Source organism: Primulina huaijiensis, chromosome 17, assembly GCF_012295235.1.
Source record: "Primulina huaijiensis isolate GDHJ02 chromosome 17, ASM1229523v2, whole genome shotgun sequence".
Taxonomy (NCBI): domain Eukaryota; kingdom Viridiplantae; phylum Streptophyta; class Magnoliopsida; order Lamiales; family Gesneriaceae; genus Primulina; species Primulina huaijiensis.
In genome coordinates this window covers 7,458,754-7,485,032 of record NC_133322.1, presented here as the reverse complement: position 1 = coordinate 7,485,032, position 26,279 = coordinate 7,458,754, and the positions used below count along the sequence as shown (strand labels likewise).

At 33.2% G+C, this 26,279-nt stretch overlaps 2 long non-coding RNA genes across 3 annotated transcripts; both read left to right on the top strand.

Moving 5' to 3' along the window:
* The first annotated feature begins 12,929 nt into the window (after nt 1–12,929).
* LOC140962735 (uncharacterized) lies at nt 12,930–13,938 on the top strand. The gene is made up of 3 exons (XR_012172604.1): nt 12,930–13,061; nt 13,399–13,627; nt 13,699–13,938. It is a non-coding gene; the product is annotated as an uncharacterized lncRNA (long non-coding RNA).
* Nucleotides 13,939–14,392: 454 nt separating this feature from the next.
* Nucleotides 14,393–25,007, top strand: LOC140962571 (uncharacterized). Of its 2 annotated transcripts, none has more exons than XR_012172584.1 (3): nt 14,393–16,940; nt 17,034–17,049; nt 24,589–25,007. It is a non-coding gene; the product is annotated as an uncharacterized lncRNA (long non-coding RNA). The 2 variants fall into 2 exon arrangements; XR_012172583.1 differs by lacking the exon at nt 24,589–25,007 and adding an exon at nt 17,286–17,539 and having other exon boundaries at nt 17,034–17,195.
* The last annotated feature ends 1,272 nt before the right edge of the window (nt 25,008–26,279 follow it).

The window sequence follows — 26,279 nt, the reverse complement described above, 5'->3', positions numbered from 1 at the left end:
ACCTTGGATCCATATTTTTCACGAACAATAACAAATGCTATATATTAAATCAAAATTTTCAATAATATTGATAAATCTTAGATTTTAGGTAAATATTCTTTTGAAAGCATAAATAGATCCGAAATATTATATCACAAATTTAGTTAGATTATCTATACCATTATATAAAGAATCGACCACCTAGAGGACATCATATTTTGTTTCCGAAATTGCTCTTACACAAACATTTTTTTCTCAAAATAGCCACAACTTATTTTCAGTATTACACATCTCAAATTGCACTATGATCTCTAACTAATTTCTATCAATTATTATTAAATTAAACATAAAATTAAGCATTTAATAAAAAAAAATATTATTTAAATTATGATTATAATTTTATACACACAATGTGTGTACATAATTTACTAGTTAAAATAAAAGATTAAACAGTAAAATATATATGTAATGGAAAAATTGAAATTAAATATAATTTTTCATCCAAAATCAGAAACACAATAAGAAGTGATTATTCTTTGCTACCCACACTCTTCTTCATGTACGTTATGGATAATGGCAACCTCCATAAGCCGCAAAAAATCAATATAATTAATATGGTCTCATGATATTGTAATATAATATATAGAAAGAAATAAATTTGTTTACATCGAATATACAAAAAATATAGCAAAAGACTAATTAAATCCTAATTAATAGTTAAAATCTTTCTAATTAAATGAGATATTATAGTTGAATCTTTATAATTATACAAAAAAATTTCAACTATATTTGTTGGGGATCGATGTAGAGTTTAGAGGGGGGTGAATAAACTCTTTCTTTTGTTAATTTCTTCTTTTGAAGGAGCTAAAATCCTGTTAGAGATTGTAGCTAATCTTTTTCAAGTATGCAACCAACAAATCACAGAATAGTGCGGAAACGATCTGATGGTTCAATGATTGAAAATGATAAAAACAGTAGGCAGTAGACAATAGTTGTTTATGGAAGTTCGAAGATAAAATCTTCTACGTCTCCCCTTCTTCTGTTTTCAGAAGGTATCACTAAAAGACTTTGGATTTTACAGTACACACTCATACACACCCACTTCAGCAGGACTTACCCTCTGCCTACTGAAACTCTTAGTTTATCAACACAATGAAATACTATGTAATCAAAGTTCTGGAAAAGACTCTTTTCCAGATTACAAACTCTTCTTAACAAGATATGAATAACGTAAACTGTTCCTGAAGAGTATGAGAAATAGCAGCACAAGATGATCTTCAACAGATCAGATATATGCTATGAAGCGTGTGCTACTTTTCTGTATATTGAGCTTTTTGTGAGACAAGAGATTTTTTGGTGTTCAACGTTTTTGTATATTGTAATCAGTATTGTCCAATATCTTTTTATCAACGTTTTTCTTGTATATTTATAGAAATTTTTGATCCCAACGTCTATAACAAAACGCTTCTTTGACTTCTGATATATTCAGCTTTAATACCTGAAAAGGTTCCTGCAGAAAAGCTTCTAAACAATCAGTCTTGTATTATACCAAAATTGGTAAGACGTAATAAATAACTTCATACTGCATTAATGGTGCAATTAATGCTAGTACTCGATAAAGTAACGATAACATTCAAGGCTAGTTCTGTTTGCACGAAAGACATTAAGTTACTTTGGTTTAGACTGAGTTCTGCTTCTTGTTTTCTGGATCGATAAATCTAAGTTCTGCTTCTGGTTTTCGTTAGCTGAAGACTACTGCTTTTATATTGCCTAAAGATCAGCTGGTTTTAAATCTCATTGCCACAATTAGGTTAAGTCTAACAATTTCCCCCTTTGTGGTGATGCCAAAACCTAGATATTGAAAAATGGCAAAATAAAGCATAATTATATTAAGATAATCAACGAAAGTTTTAATCATCGGTGCCCATGTCCCTGTAAATGGTTTCTTCATTCTGAGCATCTTGATATCTTCTGGCAAAAGATTATGCCATATCTGCAGTTATTCTTCCTTCTGCTTGTCCTCCTTCTGGTTGTCTTTCTTCTGGTTCTGCTTCCCTCTTTTTGGCATCATTGGCCAGAACCCGAGCAAGCAAATCATTCAAGTGGCCAGAAAGATTGAGAATACCATTGTTAAGCATTTCAAGATATGGTGCCTGATTAGATACTCGTTCATTGAGAGCATTGAGAGATTGAGATTGGGACTCAATCTTAGGATCCATAGATTCCATGGTGGTGGAGACTGAACGAATAACTTCATCATGCTCGGTGAGTCATTTGAGTATGTCAGTTTGACCGAGCACGATGATACCTTGGCTTCTGGAAACAGTTTGTCGAAAAACAATGGTCTCAGCATACATTTTACTCACAGATTCCGCCGTGTTAGATATTTCCTTAGATATACGGTCTCGGAAGAACTTAGAACTACTGACTTCTCCTCTCAGAGAGATTGTTGAGATTCCTTTGCAAAGTATCAGTCTCAAATTCGATATCAAACTGTTCTGGTTCTGGAGATGGAGTTCTTGTGAGCATACGCTGCTTGATTTCAGCGGTACGAGCAGCAGCTGAGTCAGAAATGGATATGACCAATGCAGTAGAAGTTTCCAGTTCTGGTGGAGCAGTGGGAAAAATCACATCCATTGGACCAGTAGAAGGGCCAGGTTCAACAGAGCTTAGTTCTGGAGCAGTAGAGACAAGAGGTGCTGCAGTAGTTTCCTCAGCAGCAGATGGAGCAGAAGAAGTTTCTTCAAAAATTGGTTCAGGCGCTGTACTATCATCTTGGTGAGCAGCTTCAGTGGTTTCCGGTGGTTGCTCTGAAAGGATAAGGTCAGATGAAGTATTCAATAGAGCTTTCATTCTGCTTGATGTTTAGCAGAAAAGTTCTCAAGATTTGGCAATGGGTTGTCATCTGATGCTTCCATGTGTTGAGGTTCGGTTGGAGTTTCGGAAAATACCACTTCATTAGCTTGAGTTGATGTAGGTGCAGTAGCAGCCGTAAGAACAATAGACGAAATTACTTCATCCACTGAGGACAATTCTCGAACAGAGATCAGAGATGATGATTGAGTAGGCAGGTCTGGTGATGCAGGAGTACTAGAGACCTTGGCTCCGGAAGGAACTGTGATCCTTTCCTCAACTGGCTGTATCTGTAGAAGTTCGGGAACCATGCCTAACCTGTAAGACATAGGCTTAGCAAAAACCTGCTCTTGAGCTCGAATCTGCTCAATCAAAGACTGCAGCTGATCAGTCATAAGCTTAATAATATCCTGATCATGAGGAGCAGTAGGACTCATTGGATCAAAATTTGACTTTAGAGTTGTCAACACAGAGTTCATCTCCTTTTGTTTCAATTGATCAAGGATATAATTTCTGCGATTCATGGCTTCTATGACATTTTTGGTTTTTGCGATAGCAAAAACTCTCTTCTCAAGTTTCACTATTTGTGCAAATACGCCTGCAGTGCGTAAGTAAGTGAAAGGGTGAAATGCTCTCATCTTTAGCCATTCATCAAAGAACGACATATCTTCCCTGGGAGATTTTTCAATCTCTTCAAGGTGAAGTTCAAGGCCAGTTTGCACTGTGGTTTTGGGGCGTTGAATTGGGGGTTCGTCAGACAACTTCTCCTTTCTTTTTCCTGTAGGAATAGGCAGTGACGACCGAGTAGTGGATGATCCGGCCAATGATTCTCGAATCACAACTCCAGTAGCAGGTCTGAAAGTAGGTTCTGACGTTGATGTTGATGGAGCAATAATGGTTGCTGGTTTGATGATAGAGGATGCAGTAGTTGGTTGTGAAACAGTAGAAATAACTGCTGGTTGAGAGAGGGTCGCTACTGGTTCCGAAACAGACTTAGGTTTGGTTTGGATGGCTTATGGAAATACTTGTCTCAACGGGACAGTATCCAAATCAGCAATGGCCGCGGTTTTCTTGATACGGATGGTGGTTCTGGACTTCTTTTTGCTTGGTGTGGCTACTGAAAGAGAGGCTTGAGTAGGAGCAACTGATTCTTCAGATACAGTTTTATCTGAATCAGTCAACACAGTTACTCTCTTCCTTTTGATTTTCTTTTGAGGAGCGGCTAAAGCATCCCCAATTTCTTTTTTCATTGAAACAAATTCAGCCACAATTGGTTTAGGCCGTAGAGCAAGGACGTTATCAGCATCGGCCTGCATAGTCACAGAAGAAGCATCTTGATCAGTAATGAACGAAAAACTAGCATCCTTCAGCATCTGACTGATCTGAACAGCAAAACCAGTGCTTTTTCGTGAAACCATTTCTCTCATAATCTTGAACAGAAACCAACTCCAATCCACCTTAATATCCGAGGTGATTGCCACCATCACTTGAACCTTTTATTTTGTTAATCGATCAAAAGTACCAGCTTTGACGAGGAGTGCCTTCGCCACAATGTTAGCGAGCACTTGGTACTCCATTTTCAGAAGCTTCTTGAAGCAAGAGGGAGAGAGTTCCTCTCCAGAAGCCAAGAAAGTAGTAAGAGCAATAGAAATTTCTTCCTTCGTGATGCCTGACAGTTCAGAGGTACATGTGATTGGAAGAAAGAAAGTTGATCCAAGTAGTGCAACATCAATAGAAATAGATGCATCTCCCTGAGAATGAATGATCTTTCCGTCTTGAACAGTTGCTCTGGCGAAGAATTCCAGGAGTGCTGTCTTATAAATAATGGCAGGTGCTTCCAAAAACCTTCGAAGAGCTGATTTCTCAACAGCCTTAAACATTTGAACAAGTCCTTCATCTTTAATGGTAAGTACAGATGAAAAGTTAACTTGATAAGCATTGAGAGTGTAAGCTCCAGCCATTTCTTCTGAGATAATTTCGAAGTAGATTATGTTAAAAAAGAGAAAGCAGCAGCAAGAAAGTCTGGAATCGTAAAGGTGAAGAAAAATAAGAGACGGTTAATATTCAAAATGTACAGCCATCAGTGTAAACACAAGGACACGTGTCAGTATGTTTACGGTTGAGTATTTGAAAAGTTATGCAGAGGGTCAGAAAAGTTATTTTTCAAAAATGAAAAAGAGCGGGCTGTCCAATATGTTACTAGAAATAACCAGAAGAGGATTTGTCGTATTATGATAATATCTATGGAAGTTATAAGGTGCTGAAGTATTTTCAGCATTCTTGACAAAATCCAGTAGACACTTTGTCTTATCGAACAGACAAAATCTCTTCTGCTTCTGACAAAGCACGAAAATATGAAAGATTATTGTTCCCCCTGAATCAATGCAATAAATACGGAGATACGAAGTCTGAAGGAATAATAAATGATTCTTGGTATTCGTGTAAACAGAGAGCCGTCTCTTCAGCTTCTATAAATATCTGCAAGTTTACAAACTGAGTCATTCATACTTTTATCAAATCAAAACAAATGAGTAGTTCAAGCGACCTCTCGGAGACTTCTCCGGAGTCTGAATCAGCAGAGGAACTCCAAGGACAACTTCCAGCCTCTCGTAAGCAGAAGTTGGAAGATATTCTTTTCCAAGATATGAAGACTTGGAAGAAATTCCTTAGCATATAATCTGAACAATTAGTTAGATTGTTCAAAATTATTAGGTCTAAACTGTGGAATAATCCCTTTCACAAATCACGACCATGCAAAGAGAGAGGGGATTCCAGCAGTCTTTAGTTAGATTCCTGTTGAAGTACTCAGTGCTACTGAAGTACCTCAAACTGCTGATATCAACAAATGTAGTAGATAAACGTAATGTAATGTATCTGGTTTTATGAATGAAAAATCTCATTTTGTCATATTTTGTTTATCTACTGCTTTCATTGAAAGTTATAGAACAAGGGATACGAAAAACTTAGTCTAGGTAAATCAGAAGAATCAAGAGACGTATCGTTTGACTTGAGACTCTTCAACTTCTTCAACATTAAATGTCACATGTCTATAAGTAATACAAAAAAGAATGTTAGATAATAACATTTCGATATGTCAAGTTCAAGCAATTCTGATGCTTGTAGCAGTACGCATGTCATTGTCACAGACGAAATGTTTCCTTATCTGGAAAACTTGAAGAAGACTATTGAGGAATATGTCTTGGTAAAGGTCATATATTTATGGTTCAAGATTCAAGATCTCCAGAATTCTTATCAAAATGGTTTGGCTTTTACTCGCGCACAGAGAGCAGTAGCGAGAAGATACAAACAACAATTTGATGTCAATCATGTTACAGAGCTAGCTACTGATCAAGTTCTGCTGCATGCGATGTTGTGGAAGGAATGACATCAGCTAGAGAAGATCTCTACTGCTGAATCCTTCACTTAGTCTTAGAATCCATGAACTAAACAATTGGATAGTTGAGTGGCATGATTCTGTAGGTTCTGAACTGGCTGATGTAACATGGAATCGATTATTTCCTCAATAAAATTTCAGTAGATGTAAAATTGTCTTCTTATTCTTCTGCAAACAATCCACTGTTAAATTTCTGACAAATAAAAATCAAGTTAAATCAATTAAACCAAGTATATTTCGAAAGTAAGAAAACTTATTCTCAGGCAGAGGTTTTGTAAAGATGTATGCTGCTTGTTAATCAGTCGGAACGTATTCCAGACGAATATCCTTGTTCTGCACATGATCTCTGATAAAATGATGTCTGATATCTATGTGCTTCGTTCTGGAATGAAGTACTGGATTTTGCGTGATTGCAATAGCACTGGTATTGTCACAGAAGATGGGTGATTCAGAAGCTTGAACTCTATAATCTTTGAGTTGTTGTTGTATCCACAGTATTTGAGAGCAGAAACTTCCAGCAGCAAGGTACTCTGCTTCTGCAGTAGACGTAGCTATGGAAGTCTGCTTTTTACTGAACCAGGAGATCAATCTGTCACCAAGAAATTGACAAAAACCACTAGTGCTTTTCCTATCCAGTTTGCATCCTGCATAGTCGGCATCTGAATATCCAATAAGATTGAATGATGAGTCCTTGGGATACCATAGGCCGACATTTTGAGTGCCCTTTAAGTATTTTAGAATAAGCTTCGCAGCAATAAAATGGGATTGCTTAGGATTAGTCTGAAATCTTGCGCAAATACAAACATCAAACATAATATCAGGTCTACTGACAGTAAGATATAACAATGAGCCAATAAGACCACGATACTGAGTTACCTCTACTGAGTTTCCACTCTCATCTTTGTCAAGTTTAGTTGATGAGCTCATTGAAGTGGAAGCAGCAGAGCATGTTTCCATGCCATACTTTTTCAGTAATTCTTTCATATACTTAGCCTGATTTATGAAGATTCCTGTTTCCAGTTGCTTGACTTGCAGTCCTAGGATGAATGTTAATTCTCCCATCAAACTCATCTCAAATTGATCCTGTATCATCTTAGCAAAATTTTCACACAGTTTGGGGTTAGTTGACCCAAAGATAATATCATCAACATAAATTTGTACTAGCAAAATGTGCTTATTCTTAACAAAGTGAATAAAATCTTATATACTGTGCCAATGGTGAAATCATGATTAACAAGGAATTGTGATAGAGTGTCATACCATGCCCTAGGTGTCTGTTTCAGACCATACAGAGCTTTGTGTAATTTAAAAACATGATGTGGTAGAAAATGATCGATGAAACCTGGAGGTTGTTCGACGTAAACTTCTTCTTGCAGTAAACCATTTAGGAAGGCACTCTTCACGTCCATCTGATAAACTTTAAAATTCTTGAAAGTAGCAAAGGCTAAGAATATTCTGATAGCTTCAAGCCTTGCTACTGGTGCAAAGGTCTCATCATAGTCTATTCCTTCTTCTTGCCTGAAACCATGAGCCACAAGTCTTGCTTTGTTTCTAACTACATTTCCTTCTTCATTCAAATTTTTTTCTGAATAAACCATACTTCATTTCTTTTAAATTGATTCAGCTCTTCTTGCATTGCTTCAATCCAACTAGGATCCAGAAGAGCTTCTTCAATCTTCTTTGGTTCAACCTGAGAAATAAAGCAGCATGCATATATATTCATTAAGCATTTGTCTTCTTGTTCTTAAAGGAGCTGCTGGATTTCCGATAACTAAGGATGGAGGATGTGATTTTCTTCAAATAAAAGGGTTTAGAGGAATTTCTTCCTGGTTTGATGGATTTGGATCATGATCAAGTGAAGTATCAATAGATTCTGGAGTATTAGCTACTGGTTCTGGTGCATCCTGTGTCTGTATTGCTGGTTCTACTATAGGAATGTCTGGTTCTGGATTTTGTGCATCGTTGACATGTGGTTCTGCATCATCTTCACTGTCCAGTTCCAGATGAATGTTGTCTAACATGTTACTTAGATTTGAAATATTAGTAATTTCATGAGCATTGCTGTCTTCATCGAAGACAACATGAATGGATTCTTCAACATTAAGAGTTCTATTATTGAAGATTCTGAAGGCTTTGCTTACTGCTGAATATCCAAGAAACAATCTAGCATCTGATTTTGAATCAAATGCAGTCAAATAGTTTTTACCGTTATTGTGCACAAAACATTTGCAACCAAATACATGAAAATAAGATACATTAGGCTTACTCCCTTTCCATATCTCATAAGGAGTCTGATTATGTCTCTTGTTGACCATGGTTCTGTTTTGTGTGTAGCATGCAGTGTTGATTGCTTATGCCCAGAAGCGCTGAGAGATGTTAGCATCTGCTAGCATTGTTCTAGCAGCTTCTTTAAGAGTTCTGTTTCTCCTCTCAGCTACTCCATTTTGTTGAGGCGTTCTGGCAGCTGAATATTCATGATGAATACCCTGTTCATCCAAATATAACTCAAAAACCTTGTTAGTAAACTCAGTACCCCGATCACTTCTGATTTTAATGACAGAAACTGATTTTTCATTTTGAATTTTCTTCAGAAGTTTGATCAAAAGGCCACTGGTTTGGTCTTTTCCAGCAAGAAATATTACCCAAGTGAATCTAGAAAAATCATCAATAATAACAAGAGTATATCTCATTCCCCCTAAACTCATGATAGAGATTGGACCAAATAAGTCCATATGCAATAATTCCAAACACCTTGAAGTTGATTTGCTACCTTTGTTCTTGAAGCTAGATCTTATCTGTTTACCAAGTTGACATGCAGAACATACGTGATTTTTAACGAAATTAATATCAGGCAAACCGTCAAATATGTTCTGCTTTTTGAGAATATTGATTGACTTGAAGTTTAGGTGATTCAATCTCTTGTGTCATAGCCAATGTTTATCACTGAGAGAGGCAACTAAACACGTAGGAACATTAATATGATCTACATTCCAAGAAACTCTATATGTGTTGCCCTATCTTTTCCCGGTTAAGATTGCAGATCCATCCACATCTTTAATTATGCATATGTGCTTATGAAAAACTACTGAATATCCATTGTCACATAATTGACTGATACTGATCAAATTATAACAGATGTTTTCAACCAAAAGTACATCATTTATAGTAATTTTGCCATGAGTAATTTTACCCTTACCCACGATTTTACCTTTTGAGTTGTCCCCAAAAGCTATCTTTGGTCCAGTACAACTTATCACTTCTGATATTGGACTCTTTTGTCCAGTCATGTGTCTGGAGCATCCACTGTCCAGATACCATGTGGAGTTGCTGATTTTGACTTTTTTCTGTTCTTGCAAGCACAAGTTTTAGTAAATGGTACCCAGTCTATTTGGGTCCAAGCCTTATCAGTCCCTTAGGAACCCACATCTGTACAATTCTTGGTGACCTTGTACTTCGGGTATCCACATTTGTGTGTGCAACAGAAGGTCTATTATTCTTAACATAATGCACTTTAGGATGTTGTTCTTCCCTTCTATTCTTGGTGTCTGGTCTGTATCTCTTTTGAACAGGTCTGCTATTATATTACTGGTAGTTTTTAACCTTCATAGAGGGTTGTCCTTCTGAGTTGAATCCTCTACTGGATCCAGCACTCTGGTGGACTCTACTCTTAGGTTTAACATAACCCAGACCATAATGGTTTCTTCTGTCCGTCTGATTTACAAACTTTTCATCTTGAACAGTCGGTACTACAGAATCATGTACCATACTGGATTTAACAAAGTAAATGAATTTTCCTTTGCCTTTATCCAGTATTGGTTTCGTATTAGTTTTTGAAGTGCTTTCATTGTTACTGAAACCGAGACCACTTCTGTCTCCAGATTGTTTCTGTAACTCATGCATCTTCTCCAAAGAAACAGAAGACTTGTTCCATGCATTTACCAGTAGTGATGGCTTCTGATTTTCAGACCCCATTGTCTGGTATTCTGCATTTACTCTTTCATTCTCAGTTTTCAACTTACTTATCTCAACTTTTAGATCACTACAGTTATTTTCTTGCAAGCAAGTAAACTTACTGATTTGATCCTTTAAGTTTTGATTTTCAGTCTTAACTTCCTCGAATGATTGAGAAATTCTTGAGTACTCTTCTACCATGTCATGCAGTGCATTAACCAAATCAGTTCGTGTAAATTCATTTGAGTTAAAATCAAATACCTCTCCAGATGTTGAGGTTGATTCAGTGTCTGCCATAAGACATTTGACTTCTTCTGCATCACTGTCGCTGGAATGATCATCTGAGTCAGAAGCCTCAGAGCTAGAATCTGCCCACTTGGATTTATTCTCTTTAGCAACCATTGCTTTGCGATCTCTTCTGGATTTCTTATCATTCCTCTTGTGCTCCTTTTTCTTTTTTCGTCGTTTTTGGGCTTTGGGCAATCAGCAATAAAGTGACCAATTTTTCCACAGTTAAAACACACCATATCACTGGATGGTGATTCTTTCTTAAAATTTCGGTTAGGATTCTGATACGCTCTGTTATTCTTCTTCATGAATCTGGAGAACTTCTTTACAAACAAAGATATTGCATCATTGCTGATTTGTACAGCAATTCTATCATATGTGCTTTCAGTAATTGTAGGTGATGCATTTGGAACAACTGCAACAGGAGCAACAGCAGTAGCAGCAAGAGCCTTGGTAGGTGTACTCGATGATGGCTCTTCTCCACTTCGTACTTCCAGTTCGAATTCATATGCTTTCAAGTCTGCAAATAAGTCATATAGTTCTAATTTGTTCAGATCTCTAGATATTCTCATGGCCATAGTTTTTACGTCCCATTCCTTAGGCAATGCTGTCATTACTTTGAGCGCTATCTCTCTGTTGCCATAGTCTTTACCAAGAGCTGCTAGCTCATTGACCAGACTACTGAAACGTTCAACAAACTCGTTTAGAGTTTCTCCGTCCTTTATTTTCAGATTCTCAAATTTCTGCATAGCCACAGATAACTTGTTTTCTTTAGTCTGCTCATTTCCTTCACAGATTTGAATGAGTTTTTCCCTTATTTCTTTTGCAGTTGAACACATCTTGATCTTGCTGAAAGTGTTCTTATCAAGAGTTTTATAGAGTATGTCCTTCGCGACATTTTCCAGATTGGCTATCTTTTTATCTTCACTAGTCCATTCGCTTCTTGGTTTTTCAACCATTTGCTGCGCACCATCAGTAACAGCAATGGCTGTATTAGGCTTTAAAATCTTTAATGGACCATCTGTGATGACATACCACATGTCATCATCTTTAGCTGCTAGGTGAGCTTGCATTCGGATCTTCCAGTCATCGAAGTCTTCTTTTGAGAACATGGGAACCTTTCTAAAGTGTGCCATCTGTTATAGATTTTCAAGAACAAGAATATCCAACTCTGATACCACTTGTTGGGGATCGATGTAAAGTTTAGAGGGGAGTGAATAAACTTTTTCCTTTGTTGATTTCTTCTTTTGAAGGTGCTAAAATCCTGTTAGAGACTGTAGCTAATCTTGTTCAAGTGTGCAACAAACAAATCACAGAATAGTGCGGAAACGATCTGATGGTTCAATGATTGAAAATGATAAAAACAGTAGGCGGTAGACAATAGTTGTTTATGGAAGTTCGAAGATAAAATCTTCTACGTCTCCCCTTCTTCTATTTCCAGAAGGTATCACTAAAAGACTTTGGATTCTACAGTACACACTCGTACACACCCACTTCAGCAGGACTTACCCTCTGCCTACTTAAACTCTTAGTTTATCAACACAATGAAATAATATGTAATCAAAGTTCTGGAAAAGACTCTTTTTCAGATTACAAACTCTTCTTAACAAGATATGAATAACGTAAACTATTCCTGAAGAGTATGAGAAATAGCAGCACAAGATGATCTTCAACAGATCTGATATATGCTATGAAGCGTGTGCTACTTTTCTGTATATTGAGCTTTTTGTGAGACGAGATTTTTTGGTTCTCAACGTTTTTGTATATTGTAATCAGTATTGTCCAATCTCTTTTTTATCAACTTTGTTCTTGTATATTTACAAAAGTTTTTGATCCCAATGTCTATAAACAAAACGGCTTCTTTGACTTCTGATATATTCAGCTTTAATACCTGAAAAGGGTCCTGCAGAAAAGCTTCAAAACAATCTGTCTTGTATTATACCAAAATTGGTAAGACGTAATAAATAACTTCATACAGCATTAATGGGTGCAGTTAATGCTAGTACTCGATAAAGTAACGGTAACATTCAAGGCTAGTTCTGTTTGCACGAAAGACGTTAAGTTACTTTGGTTTAGACTAAGTTCTGCTTCTGGTTTTCTAGACCGATAAATCTAAGTTCTGCTTCTGGTTTTCGTTAGCTGAAGACTACTGCTTTTATATTGCCTAAAGATCAGCTGGTTTTAAATCTCATCACCACAATTAGGTTAAGTCTAACAATATTGAATATGAATTTGGATTTAGTCTTCTGCTATATATATTGTGTGTATATTCCATGCTTGTAACAGGAAGTACTTTGTTTAATAAATTCCTATTCGATTGAAATCATAAACTTTACCTTAATTTATTTAGTAAAGTGTGTAATCTAGTAAAATATTAGGGTTGTTAAATTGTGTCTCGCATGAGAATCTGTAATCTCATTCGATATTACAGATTTATGCCACGAATTTCCCATCTATTTAAAGCCAAAAAACTTGCAATACCTTTACACAACTTGGCATATCCAGAAGAACAATGGCAAATAAAAAAATCTCATTGCTTCTAATTTTTTCAATCTTTCTTGCAGTCGCTACATGGAAATGTAATGCTCAAGGACCAGTAAGTTGCTATTATTTGATAAAGATTTATTTTATTAACATTATTGAATATGATATTACCATGTGATTTTTGCGATTTTATTTCTTTCTTCTTATATATATACTGGTTCAATTAACAATATATCAGATTGACAGATGCGTCGTGAAATCGCACAGATGATAATCAATTAAAAAAAATCGGTTCAATTAATGATAATCCTAAAAATTAATATATCGATTCAATAAATGATTTTCTGTCATTTTCTAAACATCAGTTCTAATTTTTTTTTATTTTGCCATATACCGTTTCAATTATTGATAATCCTAATAATTAATATAATATAAATTTTTATTTTCAGACAAAGACATGGTGTGTGGCGGTCTCCACTGCCCCGGACTATAATTTGCAATCAATTATAGATAACACATGTGGAGTTCTTGTAAATTGTTCCCCGATTGTTTCATTTTCCCAGTGCTATTATCCCAACACAGTGCATAACCATGCATCATTCGTTCTCAATCTCTTATATCGCCGTCAGCACGCCAATTGTTTCGAAGGAATTGGTGTTATAGTTACACAAGATCCATGTAAAACAAATTTTCATTTCTTTCTCCATTTTTTCAGTATTATTATCATTACTTATGTTGATGTTTTGCAGCTTACGGAGGTTGCCATTACCCATAACGTACATGAAGAAGAGTGTGGGCAGCAAGAATAATCACTACTTATTGTGTTTCTGATTTTCGATGAAATTATATTTAATTTCACAAACGATTATATATATTGACAAAAATACTCAAGCTAATTAATACAATATTTTTTGATGAGTTTTATGCGAGAATATGTTTTGAAATTTAAAATACTGTAAAAATAAAAACAAAATAGGAAAAAAAATGGAAGGATTACCATCAAAAGACCATTATTTTAAACATTTACTTCCTCCACTTGATAATTTATCATTTTGTAGATATTTTTTGCTTTTGAAATAACAAATGAAAACATTATGAATTAATAATATAATTAGTAATAAAAACTTAATTAAGAATAATAACATTGAAAAAAATTAATGATGATAATAATAAAGTAAAAATATTTTTAAAAAGTAAATTGCTAATAAAAAATAAATAATAATGTTAGAAAAAATCATAATTAGTACTGTTTATTATTAAATATTTTTACATTATTATTAATTTATTTTTGCTAATTTTCTTTTATTTTTTCACTCCTTTTAAACGGAGGGAAATATATAAATAATATTGCTAAGTATGGGTGTGCAAAATTTCGATCAAACTTAGTTAACCGACCAAACCAAATTAATTCGAAAATTCGATTCGGATAATTCTGAAGTTTGATTTTGAAATTTTAAACAATCGGTTAATTCGATTAACTAGGTTCGGTTTCAGTTTTAATTTGAAAAATTCGGTTAAACTAAATTAATCGATTTAATAAATATATTAATTTAAATTGTATATAGACATTAAAAATACATTATAAAGAAGTTTAATTTTTTTATACATGGACCAAACTTGTCAACCCAATATAATTTGTCTAGCCTAACATTTGACCTAAGTCCTAACACCATTTTATTTCTGCCGTTTCCGCGAGATTGTCTGCAATTTTCAACTTGGAAGGCCATGATAGAGGGGCGATCTGGGCTTCCTTCCATACTCTCCCTCTGATTGTTTCCAGAGTAGAAAACCGCCATCTGATTGTTTTCGGAGCAGACGACCGCCAGGTGAAAATCTTACGCATGAATGATATGCTAACCGATTTTCCTTTCAATAGCTTTTGGACTATTTAGAAAATATTTATTATTTTCTGATATTCATAAAAATTTATGTATTATTATGTAAAAGTTATTTAATTGTGACGATGGATGAATATTTTTATTATATTTTACAAAAGGTTCTAAATAAAGGTGAAGATATGTGATTTTTTTTTTTTTTTTTTAGTAGTTGTGGGCTTATGTATAATCAGTGAAGATCTGAATGGAGCGTTATTTATTTTCTGAAGTTGGTGAAAGAGCTATTTTCAATTACCTAGATGTTGCCAATTTCACGAGAGACATGGGAAAAACGTTAAGGGAGATTAGTTGGAAATAGTGTATTTATAAGCTGAAGTTAGCAACTAAGCTATAGTACAATGATTCAATTTCTGTTTTTGATAATTTATTTGAAATTTGATAAATGATATATATAGTTTTCCTATATCTGTTTTATTTTAAATTTTGAATTATTCACAAGAAATATTTTTCATATGCATTTTTATGAAAATTGTATGATTTACTTTTATATGTTAAGGCAAGAAGACATATCCATTATGGATATTGATGATAGTTGTTCCATTTCACAACCTTCAAATGGAACAGAAATATGTATAAATTCTAAAGTGAAGGCAACCAAACGAAAAGCAATGAAACCAAGAAGTGAGGTATGGGAGCCTTTCACAAAATTTTCCAATTCTAAAAATGAAACTAAAGCTAAATGCAAGTATTGCGAGAAGGAATTTTATTGTGATCCATATAAAAATGGAACTGCGAGTTTGAGGGCTCATATGAATTCGTGTAGAAAAAGCATAAGACGGTGAGACATGTTTAACTACTTGGAAATTTGATCGAGAAGTATGTAGGAAAGTTTTGGCTAAATGATTGTGGTTGATGAACTCCCTTTCCAATTTGTAGAAGGGGATGGATTTAAACTATTTATGGCTATATAACATGTCCAAAGTTTCGAATCCCTTCAAAATGGACAGTTGCACGTGATATTGTTTATTTATATGAAGTTGAGAGAGAGTTTAAAAAGCTTCTTGAAAAATTCATCACAAAGAATTTGTTTGACCACAGATACATGGACATCGATTCAAAAGATCAATTATATGTGTCTGACAGCTCATTTTATTGATAAAATTGGACTTTACGAAAAAAGATTATCAATTTGAAAGGGCTTTCAAAAGATTTGATGAACAAGATCTATGTTTTAAATTGGATCTTCAACTCACAAAATGGGTTGGTGTTGTGAATGATGATGGAGAAGTGGTATTCGATGCAGATGATAAACCTAATAAAGAAATGAGAACTTTCGATGGGAGGCCGACTATTGCCGATTGGGAAAATGTTAGGACTTTTGCTGCTTTATTGCAAATATTTTATGAACTAACTTTGAAATTTTCAGGTTCATTGTATGTCACATCCAATACTTTTGTACATGAGATTAGTTTCATTCACACAATATCGAAGGATTGGCAAGAAAATTTGACAAGTACTGGGGAGATCCCGAGAAAATGAATAATTTGCTCTATGTTGCGGTGGTGCTTGATCCAAGACACGAATTGGATTTTGTTGAATTAATGTTGATAGAAATGGAGATTAAATGGGTGTAAGAATAGGAAAGGCAGTAAAAGAAACTTTGCTTTCTTTGTATAAAAATTACAAAGAAAAGATGGAGCCTCAAAGTTGCAAATCAAAAGTGTTATCTGTTCAACAAGTAATAGACGCTGAACAAAATAGTGCAAGCCAAACGGATTTAAAACGACAATCAATTCTTGTGAAGTACAAAAAACAAAAGGCACAGAGTTTTGGTGATTGTAATATTTTAGAATTGGACAAATATCTAAATGAGATAGTTGAGGAGTATTCTGAATATTTTTATATTTTGGAATGGTGGAAGCAAAATTGTCATATATTTCCCATACTTTCTGAAGTTGCTCGCGATGTGTTGGCTATTCAAGTATCAACAACAGAATCTGCTTTTAGTACAGTTGGCCGAGTACTTGATTTTTTTTGGAGTTCATTGACTCCTAAGATAGTGGAAAGTCTTATTTGCACACAAGATTGGCTTCATTCATGCCCAATTCCAATCAATGTTGAAGAGACTTTGGAGGATATGGAAAACCTAGAAGATCGTAAGTTTTCTTATAAAAATGTTATAGTTAGATTTTCTTTATTGCTATAAAATTCTAATTTATTTTACTCGTATGTCATAATTTCTTTTTTAGAGATAGCAAAACTTAGGTTGGACTCGTCTTCCTCAACAACACCGGTGGATAATTCATAAATGAATTACGTTAATGAGGATTATCATGATATATTTTGTCATGTATTTTTATTATGATTGGAAGATTGTACACAAAGCTTGAATATTCCTCCAAAGTGTGAAGGTTTGTTTTGTGTATTAGTTTAATATTTGAAGTGCTATGACTTGTGAACAAAAATAGAAAGAAAGATTGACGATCTTTTAACGTTGACAGGCTATGTTATGTGTTCGTCTGCTTTGATTGTCAAGATTTGAGGATGAGAGACTATAGTTCCTTAAAGATAGTCGTCATGTTTAAGTTTTGGTGATTGTGTAATATCTTCAAGTGTGTATCGTTTAAGTTTGGTTGTATCATGTTTTGTATTGTTTGAATTTGATTGGAGTTATATTGTGTTAATTTTTATTTGCAAGTTTCTTGGGTCTCGACTACAAAACCCATATTTGTCATTATTGGTTGGATACAGATTGAATCGGACATTTGCTATCTTAAAAAAAAATGTTTTTAGCTTAATACTCGGTTGACACAGAAATTGTAGGTAGTGCTTCAGAAATCATTTTATTGAATTGTCTTACAAGATGTTTGTGACCAAGTCATGCTTGCTCATATTGACAATGACTTTGAAATTTAAATGATTTAATCTCTTGTGTCTCAACAAGTTCTTTGGTAAATTTGAAGCAATGAAGCACACTGGTTCACTCGGTTGATTAGTCAAACTGACTTTGTATGTGTTGCCACACATGTCACCAGTCATTATAATGCATCCGGAAGTATCTTTGACAGTACATATATGGTTACTAAACTCAACTGAATAGCCATGATCATACAACTGACTTATGCTACTCAAATTATATTTGAGATTTTCAATAAATAGTATATCTTCAATGATAAAGTTAACATAGATAAGCTTACCCCTTACCCACGGTTTACCTTGTGTAGCATCTTCAAATGTGATCTTGGGTCGAGAACATTGGATCATTTGGGATATCAGTTAGGCTTCTCCATTCATGTGCCTTGAACATCCACTTCCCAAGTACCAAACTGAGGTTTTTATTAGTTCATTTCAAGCGACTTGCAATTACTAATTTAAAAATAACTTTTGTTCCTCTTTCCTACCTGGGTCCAGACTGGATTAGTTCGCAAAAAAGTCATGAAGTTCCATTCCGTTCAAATATTTGGATTCACGCATTGCTATAGTCTTGAAATCTCATTCTTTAGGGAGTCCTCTAATCACATTCAAGATTACTTCTCGGTTGTTGTACACAATCCCAAGTGCACTGAATTCAATCACTATTCCCCTTACTCTCTCATCAAAATCAGACATTGATTTTTCAAGTTTCATCTTGATGTTGTCAAATTTCTATATGACCACGTAGAGTTTGTTTTCTTTGCTCTGTTAATTACTTTCACACAACTGAATCAATTTTTTCCCAAATTTATTTGGATGACTTATACATTTTGATTTTGCTGAGTGTGTTTTTGTCAAGAGTTTTGTACAGAATGTACTTAGTCACATTATCAAGATTGGATTTTTTCTTGTCATCATTCTTCCATTCACTCCTTGATTTTTATAACATTTAAGGAGCACCTTCAGTGATGACTATTGTTGTATTGGCTTTAAATATCTTCATTGGTTAATCTGTGATAAAGAACTACATATCATCATCTCGAGCAACTAAATGAGCATGTATTTTTATCTTCCAGTCAATAAAACCTTCTTTGGAAAACATCGAGATTTTGCTGAGTGAAACCATTTGAAAAGAAGTGTTCAGAGTCGAGAATAAGCTTTGCTTTGATATCACTTGATATGATCGGTTGAGTATTCAGAAGGGAGGTTGAATGAACACTTGAAACAAATTCATTTAGTTTGACTTTAATTCAGTCGGGTTAGCAACTATATAATGTATTCTTGAGTATCGATGTCAGCAAGCTAACAAATATGTGTGTGAAAAGATACCAAACTTACATAGTAGAACAATTTTAAAAAAATAGATTGACCATGTAAACTCAATGATAAATAAACACAAGTTTGTTTCTGTATATTCGGAGAACTCAAGCCTCTACGTCACCCCTTCTTCCTTTTGAGAAGACAAACACTAGAAGACTTTGATTCTTACAAGCAATTTGCAAAAATCCTATTCAATTTTGACTTAAACACTGCCAAAACTGAAACTCCTATTACACCTCAACTGAATGAATAACAGTATACAAATTGCTGTCAAATATAATAAATTATAACACTGCACTTAAATATTTTCAATGATCAGGTACAATTCTTTTCAAAGTGTACTTGAATGCTTGAGTTTAGCTCAAATACTTTAATGCTTGAATCTATGTAGAGGTCGTAGAACTTTACTAAACTGAACTCCTTCTCTATTTATAGACTCTAAATCCAAAGGTTTCAAGTTTAGTCCAGGGTTGAGCCCTGGGATTTGACGTCGGACTTAAAAATCCACCTACAGATGCTTTAAAAATCCATTCTAAAAAAAGTGTCGGTTGGCTTGTCTTTTGTCAAACGTCAACATTCTCTGACAATCGTACACTTGGTGCAGTCAGCTTTGTATGAAAAAACTTATCCAATAATCAGTTTAAAGTTTCTAGACGTAAACTGATGTCATTAAGAATGTACATTAATTTTCTCGACAGATAGACTTGGTAAACTTGATAAATTTCGGCTTGCGTCAGTTTAGTCTTGACTTAGTCTAGTCTAGTTAATTCAATTTAGCTTGAAGACTTGGTTATTTCAGTTCAGTTGGTTGATTCATTTTAGAATAATTCAGTTTTGCCTTCAGATTTGTTTTAACACCAAAATCTTAATTGATCCAAAATTTAACATTTTATTTCAGTATTGTAAAAACAATAAGCATATAGTGAAAATCACCTAGAAATAATTTTTTAAAATCAATATATAATCAAAAATAACTTCGAATGGGGACAAAAGTTTCAGATTCCACGTAGATCGGAAAGAGTTTATTCACAATAATAAAATTTCATATAAGAAAATCCATATGAGATAATCTAATCTGTTAATTTTGTAAGACGAATATTCAACTAGATCTTATCCATGAAAAGTATTTATTTAATGTCAAAATATTATTTTCATTATAAAAATGAATTAAATTGATATGGCTCACGAATATAAAATGGTGAGACCAACCTTACACAGTTGTCGTGTGCCATTTTCTAAAATATTTTTTTTCGAGTCTAAATAAATTTCTATATCCAAAACTTATTTAAAGATCAAAGATTTTTTTAGTAAACCAATCAAATTCTTTACCTTGTGAAATTTAAAAACTAAATCATTAATTACAAAGTTTTTCACAACAACATTTTCTTTGCTAATCACCCAACGATTTACAAAAGGAAGTATTACATATAGTAACAGCAACAAATATAAAAATATCAGTTACATGAGAATTGAAGTTCAATATTCGGACCTAGCACTTTGCAATTTTCAATTCCTTAACTCGATTGAAGTTAGAAATTTGGAAAATTAGGCCCCATGCAGATCGGCTCGGAACTATTTACCTAACTTTAAAATTAGCAAATCAAGCTCCAACACCAAACGAAATGAGAAAAATAAGACCCAACAAAGGAAAGGGGATCTCATAACAAAAAAAAAAGCACATTTCAACGACAATCTGTACATAGATCAACAATTAAATAAACCCAGTTAGCTATAACGTAAGAATGGCTGCTAACAAAACCTGTGAATGGGATCACGAAGAGCGTGAAAAACAGAAGAAGATAGTCGGTAGGTGGAGGAGATGGGAGGCGGCGGTTGAAGACGTAAGCGGCGAAGGCGGGTCAGGTCTGGGTCATTTTTGTAGAATGGCTAAGATGAAAGTGATCGGTGGGGAAATTTTTTTTAGCAATGATAAGTAAATTCTTACAACAATTATCAAGTAAATCTCCTAGTTCAGATATATTTTTGTCTAAATATAATAAGAAAACTTTGAATGATAACAAATGTTAGATTATTTTGAAAATTGGAAATGAATATTTTATATATCTAAAACTGTGAATTAAAAATATTTTTTTACCCTACATTCGGTAATTGAATTAAATTAGTTAGTATAATTAATATTTTGTTATTTTAATGTATATGTGTATACATATATTAAAATAAAATATAAGTATGTGTCCTTATAATAAAACTTTATTTTTTCTCTAAATAATAACAAAACATTTGATGACAAACAATGTGTATTCAATTAAATGTCTCCAGAGTTAATGTTTTTCATTTAGTATTTCAATTTATTTAATTTATGTTTCATGTTTTGTCTTGCATATTAAAGACATGATTTTGATATTCTGCATCTATTCAATTTTTTCAGTGATAATATGTTTCATGTTTTGTCTTGCATATTAAAGACATGATTTTGATATTCTGAATCTATTCAATTTTTTCTGTGATAATATTAGTGCTCTTCGTATGCTGACTATACATTCCATGGTTGTCCAGCCTTCTTCTTATCTCTGATTCTCTTCAAATAATCCTCAAATTTCTTTGTGATATAGACGATGGAATCCTCACAAATATCTGATTCATTAACCTCTTGGGATATTTGGAAAAGATCATTATAAGAGTCATTCGAGACTTGGAATACAATCGTCTTCCCCTTATCCTTCTTCTGCATGTCCATGTTCATTTCGAATGTGCGAAGTGAACTGATAAGATCTTCCAAAGCCATCTGAGAACCTTGCTAACTAATCCTTCATTAGAGATGGGGTCTCCAAGGCTGAACGTCTCATTAGCAATTTTCCGTAGGCGACGATCATAATACAGTATATCCTCAGATTATTCCATCCTCATAATCTCGAATTTGGAAGTATGCATCCTCAATCAGGTTCGTTGCACGCTCTCAGAACCTTCAAAATGTCTTTGGAGAGCATCACATGCATTATAATTAGCATAAATACAGTTTGTGATCAAACTGAACATGTTCATATCGACTGAAGTGAATATTGCATTTAGGGCCTTTGAGTTGTAATTCGAATTCTGCACTTCATCGGCAGTCCAATCAGTTTCCGGTTTTGGCAAGCTATCACCATCTTGATCTATCATCATCGGTGAAATCCACCCATTGATAACACGCTGCCATGCCCATTCATCTGTGGATTTTATGTAATATTTGATTTTGACCTTCCATAGGCCGTAGTTGGTTCCATCCAGGACTGGTCGAAGTGCTGCATTTGCAATTGATGTGTCCATTTAAATATTTCTGTCAAACAAAACAAAAACCAGAATCAACACTTGGTATATCAAGAGTAGGCTTTGATACCACTTGTAAGGAATATTGCTTGACAGATGTGAGTGAATATAATAGTAGCGCTGTAAAATTGGAAATTTTGTTTTTTATCAGAATTAAGTGTTGTGCTAAATGTTACAACATTTAAGACAACATGCAGCGGAATATTAAAGTTTGTAACACAAATTGACTTTAAATAAATACGATGGACAAGATTAAATTTGCACAAGTATCGGTGCCTCAGGGCAAAAATAATCACTATAAAACCAATGAGTTTACACGAAAACAACACCAATAGTGATTACTACTCAAATCAATTTTCTCAACACGTTGAGAAAATAAATGCTTTCTAAAATAAAATAATCAGACTAAAACTTATTCAAAAAAACAACAAAAACGTGATGCCAAAACTAGAGCAATAAAAACGATCTTCAGCCAACTTCGTCACGGATGTTGTCTGTAGATGTTTCCAGCATTCAAGGCAACACGCGATATCTACATTCTTCAAAACAACAACGTCTTTGTGAATTTTTTTTCTCTGAAAAATACGACATGCACAGGTGCGTGAATGATCGATCGTGTAACGGCAGCAACAATGTCCTTGTTTCTCTTATTTATAGACTTTCTCTCTTCTAGAGTTTATCTCCACAAAGAAACCTATTCCACAAGGAAACTAGGAGTTTAATTAGAAATAAACTCCTTTTAAACATTGATACCATATTATGATAATATTTGCATAATCCTCTCATTATCTAGAAAGGCAAAATCTTATTAAATATTATACAAAATCAAATCAACAAGGAAAAGATAATATTAGAGAAATCATTTAAATTAAAAAATTATATTTCCCTTCATTGAAAAATCTTTGACCTTGGATCATTCCATGTAACACACAATTTGTTTAATAAATTCATATTCGATTGAAATCATATACNATATATAATTATCATTTGGATTATATTTTTCTAACAAAGATTTATGCTATTAATTTCCCATATATTTAAAGCCAAAAAACTTGCAATACCTTTACAAAACTTAAGCATATATGGAAGAACAATGGCAAAGAAAAAAATCTCATTGCTTCTAATTGTTTCATTCTTTTTTGCAGTCGCTACATGGAAATGTAATGCTCAAGGACCAGTAAGTTGCTATTGTTTGATAAAGATTTATTTCATGAAAATTATATAATATGATCTTACCCCTTGATTTTTGCATCATTTTGCGATTTTATTTCTTTCTTCCTATATATATACCGGTTCAATTAATGATATATCAGATTTACAGATGCGTCGTGAAATCGCACAGAAGAGTTAAAGAATTAGAAACTTAAAAAAAATCGTATGGGGAGTTCTAACATCGGTTCAATTAATGATAATCCTAAAAATTAATAAATCAGTTCAATAAATGATTTTCTGTCATTTTTTAAACATCAGTTCTATATATTTTTTTTGCTATATACTGTTTCAATTATTGATAATCCTAATAATTAATATAATATATGTTGAAAAATTATTTAAAAATGTGTTAAATATTTGTGTTGAAAATGTGAATGTTGAATGTTGAAAATTAGGTAAAATTAGGTGTTGAATATTGATATTTGGTGTGTGATGATGTAGGTAATGATGTATTTTATTTTTGGATTATTTGTAAAAATTTTCTATAAATAGATCTCTCATTTGTGAAGAAAATCACAATTGAGTTGAGAGAAAAATATTATAAAGTGTGTAGTGTGATAATTTTGAGAGTTTGAGATTTTTACTTTTTTACCGTAAATTTTTACTTNATTCATGAACTCTTGCATTTTTGCCATAACAACGTTCTTTAATTAAACTGAGACTTTGAATATGAAGGGAAAAAACCGACCAACTTTTCGTTTTATATTGATTCTTTTGAAGTAATAACAAGTTGAATTTATTTTATTAACCTAACCAAATTTGTGATATGAGATTTCAGATATCAGTTCTTTTAATATTTCAAAGAATATTGTCTAAAGTCTAACATATATCAACATTTTTGAATAATATTAATTTAAGATATAACATCTGTTAATGATTCTGAAAAATAAGGATCCAAAGTCAAAGATTTATCAATATATATTCCGAAGAATAATGATTTAAAATTTAGGATATATCAATGTTACGTGTGATCTTCTGACCGATCTATAACAAAAGGCGGGGCCTAATTAGTTAGATTTTCTTTATTGCTATAAACTTCTAATTTATTTTATTTGTATGTCGTAATTTTTTTTTCAGAGATAGCAAACTTAGGTTGGACTCGTCTTCCTCAACAAAACCGGTGGATAATTCATAAATGAATTACGTTAATGAGAATGATCAATGATATATTTTGTCATGTGTTTTTATTATGATTGGAAGATTGTACACCAAGCTTGAATATTCCTCCAAAGTGTGAAGGTTTGTTTTGTGTATTAGTTTAATATTTGAAGTGCTATGACTTGTGAACAAAAATAGAAAGAAAGATTGACGATCTTTTAACGTTGACAGGCTATGTTATGTGTTCGTCTGCTTTGATTGTCAAGATTTGAGGATGAGAGACTATAGTTCCTTAAAGATAGTCGTCATGTTTAAGTTTTGGTGATTGTGTAATATCTTCAAGTGTGTATCGTTTAAGTTTGGTTGTATCATGTTTTGTATTGTTTGAATTTGATTGGAGTTATATTGTGTTATTTTTTATTTGCAAGTTTCTTGGATCTCGACTACAAAACCCATATTTGTCGTTATTGGTTGGATACAGATTGAATTGGACATTTGCTATCTTAAAAAAATGTTTTTAGCTTAATACTCGTTTGATACAGAAATTGTAGGTAGTGCTTCAGAAATCATTTTATTGAATTGTCTTGTGGGGCTAAAATGGTATGTAGTTCTTTCCTTGATCCTTATATCAATTATCTTTATATATATATTCATCCAATAATTTTATTTATTATTGATATATTTTGTTAAATGTTTCTTGTTATTTATGAGCTCTGCATTGTTTTCTATTTTGTTAAAATTCGTACTTTTTTAAAAAATATCGGTTATTTCGATCGATAACCGAAATAACCGGTATGATTAATTCGATTTCTATGAATATTTCGGTTGGTTCAGTTATTCGAAAATAAAATCGATTATATAACTGTTCGGTCATTATCTGAATAGAGAGATTGCACACCGTCCTATTGGTGGAAATTTTAATAAAAACGCGGGGCATGAGAATCGAACAGAGTTTAGTCAAAATTATTGAGAGACTCAACCGCCGAACCAAATGTATATATTTTCCCATTTGGGGTTAAATGATATATTTAATAAAAAAATCCTATATAGGACTCTCGTATTTTAAAACTTTTGAGTCAACGTGAACAATCAATAGAACAAGACAGATGCATACAAATTTGTATTTGGCAGTATCCTTTTGATGGAAAAATCACACAAGGCCAGGCAATTTAATGAATACATCAGTATGTGTAGGTGAAGAATGATTCAAAATAATAGCCTAAAACTCGAAGAAAACGAGCCCACAGCGAGATTTGTATTCAGTTAAACTGTAGACTATTCCACCTACAAATGCATAGAATGTGCTTGCTTGATATTAAGTGGGGCGTATTCAATATAAAATTTAATGATTTTTTTTAAAATTATAAATTTTCGTGGATTTGATAGATTTTTATTGACTTTTATAGAATTTCAAAGATTTGTAAAGAGAATTCCATGAACTTTTGTGGACTTTTTGCAAGATTTTTGTAAATATTTGTAAACTTTTCAATGATGATGTGAATAAATTTACTTATTTAAAAAGTAAATATGTTTAATTTATGAAAAATGAATCACAATTCAATTTATAAAAATCAAAACTTAAATCCATTTAGTAATAAATTCAACATGCATAATTATCTAATCAATAAATTTTTAATTGATAAACAAATATAAAATTTTATATATATATATAGAGTTTTGATATG